This window comes from Hyperolius riggenbachi, chromosome 6 (genome assembly GCF_040937935.1).
Source record: "Hyperolius riggenbachi isolate aHypRig1 chromosome 6, aHypRig1.pri, whole genome shotgun sequence".
Classification (NCBI taxonomy): Eukaryota; Metazoa; Chordata; class Amphibia; order Anura; family Hyperoliidae; genus Hyperolius; species Hyperolius riggenbachi.
Genome location: NC_090651.1, coordinates 337,455,448 through 337,471,860, shown reverse-complemented (window position 1 = coordinate 337,471,860; position 16,413 = coordinate 337,455,448).

Genomic DNA, 16,413 nt, shown 5'->3' with positions numbered 1-16,413 from the left:
CCTCGGCACCGCTCCGCAGGCTGCCGGTGGTCTCCGGTGGCCGACCCGACCTGGCCAGGCCGGCGGCCAGGTCGGGCTCCTTCCGCGTTCCAAAATGCGCCTCACGGCGGCGCGCTGACGTCATCGGACGTCCTCCGGGCTTTACTGCGCAGGCTCAGAACTACTGAGCCTGCGCAGTAAAGCCCGGAGGACGTCCGATGACGTCAGCGCGCCGCCGTGAGGCGCATTTTGGAACGCGGAAGGAGCCCGACCTGGCCGCCGGCCTGGCCAGGTCGGGTCGGCCCCCGGAGACCACCGGCAGCCTGCGGAGCGATGCCGAGGGCACCTCCTGCCTGCCACGGGCTGGAGGAAGCCCCAGGTAAGTGGATGCGGATTTTTATTTTTTTTAAAAAGTCCCTTAACCTTCCCTTTAAGGACCAGAGCCTTTTTCTCCATTCAGACCACTGCAGCTTTCACGGTTTATTGCTCGGTCATACAACCTACCACCTAAAGGAATTTTACCTCCTTTCACTAATACAGCTTTCTTTTGGTGCTATTTGATTGCTGCTGCGAGTTTTACTTTTTATTATATTCATCAAAAAAGACATGAATTTTGTCAAAAAAATGACTTTTTTAACTTTCTGTGCTGACATTTTTCAAATAAAGTAAAATTTCCTATACATTTGAGCGCGAAAGTTATTCTGCTACATGTCTTTGATAAAAAAAAAACCATTCAGTGTATATTTATTGGATTGGGTAAAAGTGATAGCGTTAACAAACTATGGTGCCAAAAGTGAATTTTCCCATTTTCAAGCATCTCTGACTTTTCTGCGCACCTGTCAGGTTTCATGAGGGGCTAAAATTCCAGGATGGTACAAATACCCCCCAAATGACCCCATTTTGGAAAGAAGACATCCCAAAGTATTCAGTGAAAGGCATGGTGAGTTCATAGAAGATTTTATTTTTTGTCACAAGTTAGCGGAAAATGACACTTTGTGACAAAAGAAAAAAAAAAAATTTCCATTTCTTCTAACTTGCGACAAAAAAAAATGAAATCTGCCACGGACTCACTATGCTCCTCTCTGAATACCTTGAAGTGTTTACTTTCCAAAATGGGGTCATTTGTGGGGTGTGTTCACTGTCCTGGCATTTTGGGGGGTGCCTAATTGTAAGCACCCCTGTAAAGCCTAAAGATGCTCATTGGACTTTGGGCCCCTTAGCGCAGTTAGGCTGCAAAAAAGTGCCACACATGTGGTATTGCCGTACTCAGGAGAAGTAGTATAATGTGTTTTGGGGTGTATTTTTACACATACCCATGCTGAGTGGGAGAAATATCTCCGTAAATGACAATTTTTTTATTTTTTTACACACAATTGTCTATTTATAGAGATATTTCTCCCACTCAGCATGGGTATGTGGAAAAATATACCCCAAAACACATTATACTACTTCTCCTGAGTACGGCGATACCACATGTGTGGCACTTTTTTGCACCCTAACTGCGCTAAGGGGCCCAAAGTCCAATGAGTACCTTTAGGATTTCACAGGTCATTTTGAGAAATTTCGTTTCAAGACTACTCCTCACGGTTTAGGGCCCCTAAAATGCCAGGACAGTATAGGAACCCCACAAATTACCCCATTTTAGAAAGAAGACACCCCAAGGTATTCCGTTAGGAGTATGGTGAGTTCATAGAAGATTTTTTTTTTTTGTCACAAGTTAGCGGAAATTGATTTTAATTGTTTTTTTTCACAAAGTGTCATTTTCCGCTAACTTGTGACAAAAAAAAAATCTTCTATGAACTCACCATACTCCTAACGGAATACCTTGGGGTGTCTTCATTCTAAAATGGGGTCATTTGTGGGGTTCCTATACTGCCCTGGCATTTTAGGGGCCCTAAACCGTGAGTAGTCTTGAAACCAAATGTCGCAAAATGACCTGTGAAATCCTAAAGGTACTCATTGGACTTTGGGCCCCTTAGCGCACTTAGGATGCAAAAAAGTGCCACACATGTGGTACCGCCGTACTCAGGAGAAGTAGTATAATGTGTTTTGGGGTGTATTTTTACACATACAGATGCTGGGTGGGAGAAATATCTCTGTAAATGACAATTATTTGATTTTTTTTACACACAATTGTCCATTTACAGAGAGATTTCTCCCACCCAGCATGGGTATGTATAAAAATACACCCCAAAACACATTATACTACTTCTTCTGAGTACGGCGATACCACATGTGCGACACTTTTTTGCAGCCTAGGTGCGTTAAGGGGCCTAACGTCCTATTCACAGGTCATTTTAAGGCATTTGGATTCTAGACTACTCCTCACGGTTTAGGGCCCCTAAAATGCCAGGGCAGTATAGGAACCCCACAAGTGACCCCATTTTAGAAAGAAGACACCCCAGGGGGTCTGAGGGCAACTTGAGCGTGTGGTCGGGTGATTGGGTGCCCGCAAGGGGCAGATTAGGGTCTAATCTGATGGGTAACAGTGACAGGTGGTGATAGGGGGTGATTGATGGGTAATTAGTGGGTGTTTAGAGGAGAGAAGAGATGTAAATACTGCACTTGGGAGGTGATCTGATGTTGGATCTGCGGGCGATCTATTGGTGTGGGTGGGTGATCAGATTGCCCGCAAGGGGCAGGTTAGGGGCTGATTGATGGGTGGCAGTGACAGGGGGTGATTGACAGGTGATTGACAGGTGATCAGGCGGGATAGATGCATACAGTACACGGGGGGGGGGGGGTCTGGGGAGAATCTGAGGGGTGGGGTGTGATCAGGAGGGAGTAGGGGGCAGATTAGGGACTAAAAAAAAAAATAGCGTTGACAGATAGTGACAGGGAGTGATTGATGGGTGATTAGGGGGGTGACTGGGTGCAAACAGTGGTCTGGGGGGTGGGCAGGGGGGGGTCTGAGGGGTGCTGTGGGCGATCAGGGGGCAGGGGGGGGAAATCAGTGTGCTTGGGTGCAGACTAGGGTGGCTGCAGCCTGCCCTGGTGGTCCCACGGACACTGGGACCACCAGGGCAGGAGGCAGCCAGTATAATAGGCTTTGTATACATTACAAAGCCTATTATACAAAGTACATGCGGCGATCCGGGTGCTAGTAACCCGCCGGCGGTTCCGAACGGCCGGCGGGTTACAGCGAATGGGGGGCGGAGCCAGTCCCCGGCGGCTGATCGCGTCACGAATGACGCGATCGCCGCATAGCAACGCCCGCAGCCGCCCCTGCCGATGGGCGTATTGCGGTCATTTGGGCCCGGACTTTGCCGCCGCCCATCGGCTGGGGGCGGTCCTTAAGTGGTTAAAGGGAATCTGAAGTGAAAATAAACTTATGAGATAATGGCCTCAATTCACTAAGATCATGCTGGAGATAATAAGGCAAGAGAAAACTTACCTCCACACAGTAAGAGAGTTATCTTATCTCTTCACTCCTTAAGTTACCTCTCCTGAAGTTAATTTACCTCCTCTGTAGTTAATTCACCTCCTCTGTAGTTATTTTCACACGCAGTTAATAAACAGCCTGTCTTTAACTCTGGAGTTATTTTAAGGATTGAAGAGTTAATTTAAAGACAGAAGAGTTAAAGAGAACCCGAGGTGGGTTTGAAGAATATTATCTGCATACAGAGGCTGGATCTGCCTATACAGCACAGCCTCTGTTGCTATCCCAAACCCCCCTAAGGTCCCCCTGCACTCTGCAATCCCTCATAAATTACAGCCACACTGCTGACAAACAGCTTGTCAGAGCTGGCTGTGTTTATCTCTATAGTGTCAGTCTGCTGCTCTCCCCGCCTCCTGCAGAACTCCAGTCCCCGCCTGCATCCCTTCCCTCCCTGCTGATTGGAGGGAAGGGACGGGGGCTGGGACCGGAGCTATGCAGGAGGCGGGGGAGCAGCTGAGACTGACACTACAGATGTAAACACAGCCTCACAGCACGGCTGGGATTTATGAGGGATTGCAGAGTGCAGGGGGACCTTAGTGGGGTTTGGGATAGCAACAGAGGCTGGGCTGTACAGGCAGATCCAGCCTCTGTATGCAGATAACATTCTTTAAACACACCTCGGGTTCTCTTTAACTTTGTTTGCCTGACGTAAAATGTTTCCTGAATACGACATGCCTTATCACCATGGTAACCACTCTAGAAACGTTATTAAAGACAGGAGATAAGCTTAGTGAATTGAGGCCAATGAATTGTATGCGTAGTACAGCCAAGAAAGAGAACATTAGTAGCACAGATATGACTCTCATATTGTTTTCATTACAGAAAAAGTTAAGAAACTTCTGTTGTTGTTTATGCAAAGAGCTTCTCTGAGCTCTCCGACACAAACTTGGGTCAGCTGTAGTGCTATTTTCTGAAGCACTTCAAAGAAACAGTGACAGGTAGCTTCAGATACAGTTTTTACTGCAGGGAAGTTTAAAGGGTCATTAGCTCTGCCCTGTTTCATAGTTTAAAATACAGTGTGGTTTGTAAAGTTCAAATATGATAGAAAGATGCAATGCTATAAAAAAAAAGCTATATACCTGCAAATACATGATACTCTTTTCTTTGCTGCTAATGTTTTATTAATTATCCGTACTACACATACAATTCATTATATCATAAGGTTTTTTTTTGTTTTTTTGTATTTCAATGTCACTTTAAGAAGGCAATGTGGCTGCACAGGATAAACCACTTAAAGTGTCTAACGTAATCAGAACTGATTCTTTAACCACTTGAGGACCCACCCTTTACCCCCCCTTAAGGACCAGCGCTGTTTTAGCTGATCTGTGCTGGGTGGGCTGTGCAGCCCCCAGCACAGATCAGGGTGCAGGCAGAGCGATCAGATCGCCCCCCTTTTTTCCCCACTAGGGGGATGATGTGCTGGGGGGGTCTGATCGCTCCTGCCTGATGGGTGTTGCGGGGGGGGGGGCACCTCAAAGCCCCCCTCCGCGGCGAGATTCCCCCCTCCCTCTCCTCCCTGTCCCCCCTGGCGATCTGGGCTGCACAGGACGCTATCCGTCCTGTGCAGCCAGTGACAGGCTGTCCTCTGTCACATGGCGGCGATCCCCGGCCGCTGATTGGCCGGGGATCGCCGATCTGCCTTACGGCGCTGCTGCGCAGCAGCGCCGTACAATGTAAACAAAGATAATTATTTCCGCTTGTGTTTACATTTAGCCTGCGAGCCGCGATCGGCGGCCTGCAGGCTATTCACGGAGCCCCCCGCCGTGAACTGGTCCTGCAGCTGCCACTTTGCCGACGCGCGGTATGAGTGCACGGTCGGAAAGTGGTTAAGGGCTTGTTCATATCTAAAATCAAAATCGCCAGCGAAGTCTCCAGGCACTCCACTGTGAGCTGTGTTTTTTTTTTAAAGTGCTTTTCTAAGGGCTCTTTCACATTAGGGCAGATTTTCTGCGTTTCAACGCAAAGGATAAAGTTTGCGTTACCCAAGGTGAAATGAAAGTCCATAGACTTTCATTTTAGCTTTCACATATAACGCAGCCTTTTTGTGCGTTGCTTTACACTGCACCCAGGCGCAGTTTTTTGGCCTACGCTAGCTTTATGCGTTACAATGTTAGTCAATGTAAAACGCACACTATGCCCGTTTTTAATCCGTTAACGCAGGCAATCAGTCCCAGAATGCAACAGAGGAACAATGTAGAAAGTTGAAAACTAAAAGAAAAAAAAATTACCTGCGTTTTCCTATGTCCTGTAACGCATTGAAAACGGATTAAAAACGCACACTCACTGCAGTGCAACGCATATCAAAACGCATTAAAACGCATACAACAAAACGTATGCTTTGAGCGTTCTCCAACGCAAGCTCTGATGTGAAAGAGCCCTAAGCGCTTTTGCAGAGCGATTTTATTATTTTTATTCACTCCCTGACGCAAGTCAGGAAGTGAACTCTTTTTGAAACGGAAAATAATATACAATGTATTTATTCTTAAAAGCGCGAACGCAATCGCTGCACAAAGCGATTTTGTGAGTTTTGCATTCTCCTATACCTTCCATTGAGGCAAAAGCGCCTCAAAAATGGTACAGGCATCGCTTTGCTGAGCGGATCAGAAACAAACAAACAAAATTTAGGGAAAAGTTAAATCTTCATGATGTCAGTTTTATATTTTTTCAGTTGTGTACTGCATACGTTTTTACCTAATAAAGTTTATAAAATACAAACTTTCTTCACTCTTTTTTTTTATTTTATTGTTATGGATGCAATATTTGGACTAGAGTTGCCATTGCCAATACATATCACCTAGAGATTACACTCAGAAAGCAAAATCCTTGAACATCGTTTGTGCTTGTTATTTGCAAGTAGAGTGTGTACCTAAATAAAAATGGACCTGAACTCTTGCACAGGACAGAAGGAAAACATAAATAAATGCACCCTGTAGGTATTTAGAGAGTTAAGCCTGTCTAATCCCCCATGTGTGTCTAATCACAAATTGTAATTTGATCTCTGCCCTAGTCCCCTGTGTCAGGTGACTACCACGACACATAAGCGAATTTGAAAGCACAGGATATTAACAATATGTCTGCTTCCATGTTAGCATGAAGTAGAAAAAAACCCTGCAGATTTATTGTATCAGCTGTACCAAAGAAATGTTTTTTCTGTAAAGGTTATTATTCTATTGCTTATCTTTTAGCAGAGAGGAAGTTCTGAGTTCAGGTCCACTTTAAAAATAAAAAAGAGCCTTCTATGCCTTTAGGAGGAGAAATGGGGGGGGGGGGGGGAGGCATGGGATTAAATACTTACCAATTCTGGCATCATCTCTCCAGGTAAGTGGTCGCTTCACCCCCTCATTTTCCGAGGGTGGGGCAAACCTGCGCTGTAAAATGGGTGTTGCCATGGACCAGGATGTGGGTGTGGTCATAAGTAGAGTCAAATTTACAGTGATGTGAAAAACTATTTGCTTCCTGATTTCTTATTCTTTTGCATGTTTGTCACACTTAAATGTTTCTGCTCATCAAAAAACGTTAACTATTAGTCAAAGATAACATAATTGAACACAAAATGCAGTAGTCGTCACTTCTACATTGAAGTGTTTGCATCCTGCGGGTAGCGTGCGCCTTGCTCTGCCTCTCCGGTGGCTTTGATCTGAAGTCTGTGATTAGAGTAGGTGGCAGGGACAGAGAGGAAGTGGCGGCAGCTGGTGACGGGGCAGGCAGCAGGGGAAGGGGGGAGGGGACACCTGACCCCTCTTGCCCTATGCTGCAGACGCCCATGGCGCCATGCACACCTCTTCTTCCTACTATGTCAGCCGGAGGACCTGTAGACCAGACAGGAGCTGCACTTGCAAATAAGTGAACACCAGATACACTGTAGTAAATGAGTAAGTGTTGTGCTATATGTGGCAAGTAGTGTGCTTTCTCTGATGACAAACATTCCATAATTGTTCATAGCAAGTCATGATCAACAAAAGAGATGGCCCGAACTGTTCGCCGGCGAACAGTATTCTGCTAACTTCCACTGTTCGCATTCATGGCGAACAGCAAACATTTGGCGTTTTCGACCCGCCCCCTATACATCATCATTGAGCTAAACTTTGACCCCTTACCTCACAGTCAGCAGACACATGGCAGCCAATCCGCTAACACCCCTTCCTGGACCCCCCACCCCTATCAAAAGCAGTTTCGGTGGGCATATTGGATTAATTCTCTGCTGGCTGCTGACTGTTAGTGAGAGCAGGGTCAGACTTGCAGATACAGTGGGATGCGAAAGTTTGGGCAACATTGTTAATTGTCATGATTTTCCTGTATAAATCGTTGGTTGTTACGATAAAATATGTCAGTTAAATATATCATATACGAGACACACACAGTGATATCTGAGAAGTGAAATGAAGTAAAATGTTTTGGATTTACAGAAAGTGTTCAATAATTGTTTAAATAAAATTAGGCAGGTGCATAAATTTGGGCACTGTTGTCATTTTATTGATTCCAAAACCTTTAGAACGAATAATTGGAACTAAAATTGGCTTGGTAAGCTCAGTGACCCCTGACTTACATACACAGGTGAATCCAATTATAAGAAGAGTATTTAAGGGGGGTTCAGTTGTAAGTTTCCCTCCTCTTTTAAATTTCTCTGAACAGTAGCAACATGGGGGTCTCAAAACAACTCTCAAATGACCTGAAGACAAAGATTGTTCACCATCATGGTTTAGGGGAAGGATACAAAAAGCTGTCTGTTTCCACAGTTAGGAACATATTGAGGAAATGGAAGACCAAAGGCTCAGTTCAACTTAAAGGGACTCTGAGCAGTCCCCCAAAATAAAAAATTGCACTTACCTTGGGCCTCCTCCGGCCCACCGTAGGCCACGAGGTCCCCCGGCGTCATCCTGGCTCCTGCCGGTATCTCTCCGGCGGCTCCTGTTACCGGCGACACCTGGGTCGGGTGTCGGGCAGGCTCTTCCTGGTCCCGGCTCTTCCTAGGCTTTGACTTCGCTCGTCATCACGCCGTCCGCTATGAGTCATAACAACGGCCAGCGTGACAGTCCTGATGACACATAGCGGCGGCGTGATGACGAGCGGAGTCAAAGACCAGGAAGAGCCGCCGGAGGGATACGAGCAGGAGCCAGGATGACGGCGGGGGACCTCGCTGCCTACGGTGGGCCGGAGGAGGGCCAAGTTAAGTGACATTTTTGATTTTAGGGGACTGCTCAGAGTCCCTTTAACCACTTGAGGACCCACCCTTTACCCCCCTTTAAGGACCCGCGCTGTTTGTTGGGATCTGTGCTGGGTGGGCTCTGCAGCCCCCAGCACAGATCAGGGTGCACGCAGAGCGATCAGATCGCCCCCCCTTTTTCCCCCCTATGGGGATGATGTGCAGGGGGTGTCTGATCGCTCCTGCCTGCAGGCATGTTGCGGGGGGGGCACCTCAAAGCCCCCCTCCGCGGCGAAATTCCACCCCTCCCTCTCCTACCTTTCCCCCCTGGTGATCCGGGCTGCACAGGACGCTATCCGTCCTGTGCAGCCAGTGACAGGATGTCCCCTGTCACATGGCGGCAATCCCCGGCCGCTGATTGGCCGGGGATCGCCGATCTGCCTTACGGCGCTGCTGCACAGCAGCGCCGTACAATGTAAACAAAGCGGATTATTTCCGCTTGTGTTTACATTTAGCCTGCAAGCCGCCATCGGCGGCCCGCAGGCTATTCACGGAGCCCCCCGCCGTGAATTGACAGGAAGCAGCCGCTCGCGCGAGCGGCTGCTTCCTGATTAATCGGCCTGCAGCTGTCCTGCAGCTGCCACTTTGCCGACGCACGGTATAAGCGTGCGGTCGGCAAGTGGTTAAGGCTCAAAGTGACAGACCAATGAAATCTCAGATAAACAGAAGCGACAAATGGTGAGAACAGTCAGAGTCAACCCACAGACCAGCACCAAACACCTAAAACATCATTTTGCTGCAGATGGAGTCACTGTGCACTCACCCACGGATCCCCTACCCCCGGCCCCTATAAAAACTCCACAGCGTCAGCCATGTTCTCAGTCTGCTGATGCTGCTATAGGAAGAGGAAGGGAAAGACGTTGTTGGAGCTAGGGAAAGCGTTAGTTAGGCTCTTGTTAGCTTGCTCCTCGCTGAATTTTGTTGCTGAAAGCACCCCACAAAAGCTCTTTTGAGAACTAATAGTCTTCTGATGTGTTTTTGTGTGTGTGTGTGTGTGTGTGTGTGTGTGTGTGTGTGTGTGTGTGTGTGTGTGTGTGTGTGTGTGTGTGTGTGTGTGTGTGTGTGTGTGTGTGTGTGTGTGTGACACACACTGCATAGATACAGCCCAGTCTGTCACAGCTGGGCCTAGTTGCTGTAGTGTGCCAGGCCCAGCACACTGTATTGCCATTGCATATTTTTCCACTGTATTTGTGATTTAACTTACTAAAGCACAGCTCTCTTTGTGGGTGACACTGCGTAGATACAGCCCACAGACAGTTGCCAGCTGGAATTTCTAGTTCCACCACTGGCAGCACACTTTATTATACCAGTGCATACCTTCCCACTGTATTTGTGTGACAGCACACTCTATTATACCAGTGCATACCTTCCCATTGTATCTGTGTGACTGTAATGGATAGCGGAGATACTGCCGCAACAGCAAGCGGCATGGCGGCTATCTCCGCGTCGCAGCCGGCGGTTTCCGACGCACAGTTACATGCTGGTACTTTGCCTGGTCCTTCTATCGCTCATAGACTAAGGGCTACGCGCGCGCGTGCCGAGCGAAAGGACCTTTATGCATCTAGAAGGGGAGTAAGCTGATCACTCGGTCAGCTGACTCCAGCTATGCTCAGGATTGGCTGAGTGACTGAGGCGGCGCTATGGAGCGCGTTTAGTATATATAGGACCTGCCTGTCAGTTGCTCTGCGTCTGCTGTTGCAAATTCTACGTGTTAGCACTCAGACCTAGTCAGATCCCAAAGTGTGCTAGAACCAGCAGGAGCTGGGGATCCACACTTAGCCAGATTCTGTTGATAGCTTAAAGTACTAATTGAATTGTATTATTTGTTATGACCTTCTGCTAGCTTGACTATTCTTCTGCTCACTGATTCTGTACCTTTGCCTATCTGATATAGTTGCCGACTCTGCCTGAATTACTACTCTGATTTAGCTTCCTGTCTCTGTACCGTCTCTCTCTGCCTGTTGCCAAACCTGCTTGTCTGACCCTCCTGTCCTCGCCAGTGGGTTAGTCACTGGTGAGGGATCCTCTGCTAGTATCACCTGATCCTCAGGTGATCAGTAGCTTCAGCACAGTCTGAATCACCTGCTCCTCAGGTGGTCAGTAGCTGCAGTACAGTCTGAATCACCTGCTCCTCAGGTGATCGGTACCTTCAGTACAGTATGAATCACCTGCTCCTCAGGTGGTCAGTAGCTGCAGTACAGTCTTAATCACCTGTTCCTCAGGTGAATAGTCACTACAATATTATCTCCGCTGGTAGTAGTGGCTTCAGCATAGTCTGAATCACCCGCTCCTCGGGTGATCAGTACACTTGTTCAGTATATTTCTACCCGCTCCTCGGGAGATCTATTACACTACTGTCTACATTTCCAGCTTGCTGGAGTTGGGTCTCATCTGTTATATTGAGATACTCCCCTCTCCCAGCTCCTCTGGGAGAACAAGTAGCTCTATCATTACTGTTGCACCAAGCACCTATCATTACATTGGTTGTCCTGGTTCTGGCTATACTAGTATTATTGGTGATTCTGCAGATCACACATAATCAGGTATAGCATCTGTATTATTGGTGATACTGCAGATCACCAATAATCAGAGAAATCTGTCCTCACTGACACCAATCGTTACAGTGACAGAATGAATTTATGCTGGCTACAAAGCCTGTCACTGTCTGAACAGAAACAGGGCATGCTGAGAGAGATGCCACAAGCTACAGCTTCCATCAATCCATACTATCCTGATGTGGCGGGTCAGAATGAATGAATTGGCCCCACACAACAAAGCCTGTCATTGAACGGGAACAGCGCATGATTTACATTGTAGTACTTCTGAACGGCCATCACTACACAAACATTGCCGCCGAGAGGACTAACATTTTATGTCCTCCTGAGTGTGTAAGCTAATGACAACCCTTTGCGGCTTTTTGCGGCGGTGCGTTAAACAGTGAGTTTGTTCTGTCAGTGTGAAGCAGCAAACTACTTACACTACCTGATCCATGTATACACACACAAGATGTTTTAAAGTACTTTATGCCTCCAATTTAGGAATGCAATGTGATTTCTGCCCTTTAGGGATTATAACCCTGCTCTGCGTCAAATACGTAATTTTCCGAGGGACTTTTGGCATGTATCTCACTCTGAAATGCCCCCCTTCAGGTGTTAGACACCTTGAAACATCTTTTCCATCACTTTAAATAAACACCCCTATGTTTTTCAAACACCAAACTTGACAATACAAATCCCAAAAAAACAAATTGCTTTTTCCAGCATTGAAAGACATGAATGACTGAATTGAAGGCTTTTTTTCTGAAGTTTCCATTGATGGATTAGGTGAACTTAAAACGTTCCCATTGTTCAAATCCTTGAAACCGAAATTGTCTGATTATTACCCCAAACTACTAGTTTATCAAGTTTGATCTTGACCACAGTAAAGTTACTGCTTCTAATGACAGGGAGTTAAGTCCCACTGTTCTAACACCTTGCTCAAAGTCTGAAGCAATTTAAAAAAAAAAAAAAAAAAAACTAGGTGCACACTTAGCAGAAATGCTAGCGTTACGGAAAACACTGCGTTTTTGCCTCTAATGGAAGTCTACGGGCCACAGGAAAAAACACATATAAAACACCAAGTGCATTTTTTAAAAATGCTGGTTTTGTTGCATAGTATGCAAAAACGCATCAAAAATGCACATAATGAAAGTCAATGGAAACGCTATGGTATGCGTTTTTCATGCGTTTTACACGCATTTTTATATGCGTTTTTTAATTGTTTTTTTCGATGTATTTCCGCTTCCTGTTGTCTTCCGAGTTATTTGCATAAAACGCTCTTGAAAACGAATGAAAAATGCATAAATGTTTTGTATATGTGAAATGCAAGTGCATTAAAATGCTCGCAAAACGCTTGAAAAACGCATCTGCGGTAAAAAAAAAACAGCAAATGCACCAAAAACGCTGTAAAAACGCACACAAAACCCCCCACACATGACATAAAACGCAACCTATCACGTTATGTTATGTGTGCACCTACCCATACTCACCAAAGGAGAGGGAAGGCTCTGGGTCCAATATACAGCCTTCCCGCTCTCCTCATCCTTGTTACCCGCAGGCTCCTCCGTGTGGAAGGGGTCATCAGGCTATCTAAACTTGAGGAGGGGAGAAGGGTCATCTGGCTGTCTACAATAGAGGGAAGAGTCAACGGGCTACTTATAATGGAGGGAGTGGGAAGGGTTATCTGGATACCTAAACTGGAAGGGTAGAGGGGACATCTGGTTACCTATGCTGAAGGGGGGCGGCTACTGACAGTGGCTTTGGGTGGTAAAGAGTACAAATCTGGCTTTATTTAGTTAGATTTGGTTGGGGCTGGCATCCTTCGGGCTACTAGACTCTCTCCAGCGGAGCAGTGCTTTTCAGTGCAGGAGATTTGGGAGCAGCCAGCGCCACCATAGACTAGAATAGGAATCACTTGTATAGCGGTGCTCAGTGAGTAACGTCGGCGCCTTCAGAAGACGGAGCTGAAGTTGCTTTTAAAACACAATAATTCGCCCTCCAGCAACAGCTGGAAGCCGAATTATATCATTCCCCCACTATCTATGGTGGCCTGGAGGGGAATAGTAATTAACACGGCCGGGACTTGTGCAGAAGCAGGATCAGCCATATACCGGCTGTGTCCTGCGCCCAAGTCTACCGGTGCTGATTTCATATGTATGCCTCTCCAGGCCCTAAGCAACTGCCTGGCATTGTCTTATGGTGGATCCGGCTGTGCCAGGAGTGGTGGCAACTGTATCGAGGACACAGGAGGCTTCCTTCTTTTTTAGTAAATATTTGTTTTCATACCCAATGTTCAAGTGGGTTTCTCCCTAAACAATACACATTGCCTGGCTATCCTGCTGATCCTCTACCCATAATACTTTTAGTATAGACCCTGAACAAGCATGCAGCAGCAGATCGGGGGTTGGACTGAAGTTTGATTGGATTTGTTGCATGCTTGTTTCAGGTGTGTGATTCAGACACTATTGATGCATTAAAAAGATCAACTGAGCTGCCAGGCGACTGCTGTCGTTAGAAAAGAAATAAATATGGCAGCCTCCATTTTCCTCTCACATCAGATGTCCTTCAAGAAAAAAAGAAAGAGATGTTATTTAACCTTCTGGGCGATACAATAATATCGCCAGGGGGCGGCGCAGCACATTTTTTTTAAATTATTATTTTTTTGTAATCATGTAGCTAGCCTAGCGCTAGCTACATGATAGCCGCTGTGCAGCGGCATCCCCCCACCCCCTCCGATCACCTCCGGCAATCAAAGCGAACAGGAAATCCCGTTCAGAGCGGCGGCGATCGGTATATACACGCAGCTAGCAAAGTGCTCGGCTGCGTGCAACAAAAATAAATTATGCAAATCGACCCACCAGGGCCTGAGAAATCCTCTGTGGCGGCTTACCCCGAGCTCAGCTCGGGATTATCCCCCAGAGGGTTAACTGCACTAACAGCTTTGAAAATAAACTGTAAGTAAACTGTAAGGCCCGGTTCACACTTGCGGTTTTGCAAAAACCGCACCGGATGTCCGGACCGCACCGGAGCCGGATCGGACCTGAACCGTACGGTTCCTGTCCGGATCCGGTCCGGTTGCATACGGTTTCCGTGCGGTATGAACACGGTTGCGGTCCGGATCCGGATTCTTAAAGAGATAACAACCTGTATAAAAACAAAAAAAAATGTTGGGGTCTGGGAGGTCAGCAGAAGGGGGACCTGTGGAATCAGGCCCTCCGCTGTTTAGCACTCACCTCCACCTCCAACATGCTGCCAACATCTCCAGCTCGTGCTGCTCCACTCCAAAATGGTTGCCCATGTGTCCCCGATACAATATCGCCGCAACAATCCTCATAGGAAGTGGGGTAGAACATCCGGATTTTTTGCCAGTGTGTTGTGCGCTCTCCGGTTCTCATTGGTTTCCATTGGCCGGATGGTGCAGTCCGGCTCCGCCCCGGATACGGCTGCCGGAGGAGCCGGACCAAAAAATAGCGCATGTTGGAACGGACACCGGAGTCCGGATCCGGTCCGGCTCCGGTCCGGACGAAACGGACACATGTGAACCCTGGCATAGACTTACATTGCTATGCCGTGCGTCCGTTTCGTCCGGCCAGCATGCGGTGCGGCTCCGGCACGGCTATTCCGGATAGCCACCGCTAATGTGAACCGGGCCTTAGGGTGGCCACACACCATTCAATTAAAAGATCCAATTTTTCACCAATTCGATAATTGTGATCGGTTGTCCCAAAAAATCGAGAACTTTTCTTTATTTTCGACCGATAAATCCAATTGAATTTCCATTTTTTTTTTCGATTTTTGGAGACTGGACATGTTGGAAATTTCAGACCAACTTTATCAAGAATGGTATGGTGTGTGATGGATTCTCATTTTCTTGATGTACAGTTCCAAACAATTTTTTTCTCAGCTTTTAATTATTTCATTCATGATTAGTGAAAAATTGAACATAGGTGTGTGTGGTACATTGGTCAGATTTTTGAATTGTTACAATACTCAACTTAATTCCCCATCGATTAGTACGCCAAGGCTGCGCACAAGGTTGTAGCTGTTTATGTCTGAATTCCCAATCCTAATTGGTGTTGCTGTAGGATAGATCTGTTTTGATGGCGAGCGCTGGCTTTGGACAAAAAGGACCTCAGTTTTGTCAGCATTCAGTTTCAACCAGTTATCATTCATCCATGCCTGTAACCAGTGGCGGCGCTACACTGGGGCTTACCCAGGCGTAAGCCCCAGCTGACAAGCTGTCAGCCCCCCGAAAAGCCCCCTCCCCCCACCGCATGGCCAGATTTCAGGCAGGCCAACAAAGGCCATAACCTAGGGTGACTGAAAATCTACACTAAGCAAGGGGCGGATGGAGGGCAGCAGGCTGGCACTTTTATAGCAGTCGGACGAGCGCCGACCATGGTATTATGGCTGTGCCTATGTTCCACTCTGAGTCTGCAGTGCACACATTAGGAAATCATGCAACTTCTCACTGCGCAGACCAGAGTAGCTGCACAGAAAGATGTCCTGGTAGGCACAGCGCGTGATGCTGGATGTGTGGTCTGCCGAGTGGTTCGGCCCCACTCCCTCTGTAGGAGATTTATGCTGATGGCCACTTGTTAGTAGATGAATGAATGCAGCTGAGCTGACAGGTTAGTGTGCTGCCTTCACTCCAAGGAATCAAAAGTAGAACAGGAACACTTTAGCGCAGACCCTTCACTCCTGATCTCTGCACAGCATGGCAGATCTATCTTGTGTCATTCATATAGAGCTGCTATCAATAGGGACCTGGGAGTAGTCGAGAAAGTAAAGAATGCTAATGGACATTGCAGTCAGAAAGCTGCAATTTAGATAAGGTGACTTGCCTGGATGTAGGCTGCTGCTGAATGCTGTGTCCTGATTGCCTGTAATATGATGGGCTACACCACTCCATAGTAAGGCCAGATCGATCATCAAATAGATCCTTCTCTTATTGATTCTGACCCGAGAAGGATATGTCCTGCACACAGACTTCCAGTAGATTTCAGCATCAAATCTATTGGAAATCGTCCTTGCGCTGTCGCCACCTGCAGGGCCCCCCTAAGTGTAAAGTGTACCCCCGTGCCTGTGACCATATTTTAATGTCTCACCTCTCTGCTGTGCACCCAGCCCATATGAGCAAGACTTTGTCGCCATTCTTGATTGATCCGTTTGGCCAGAAATTGAATAAAAGCATACATGTTTCTGCATTGATTCTCCTCCACTTCAATAAACTTCAATCGGTTCATAATATAGAG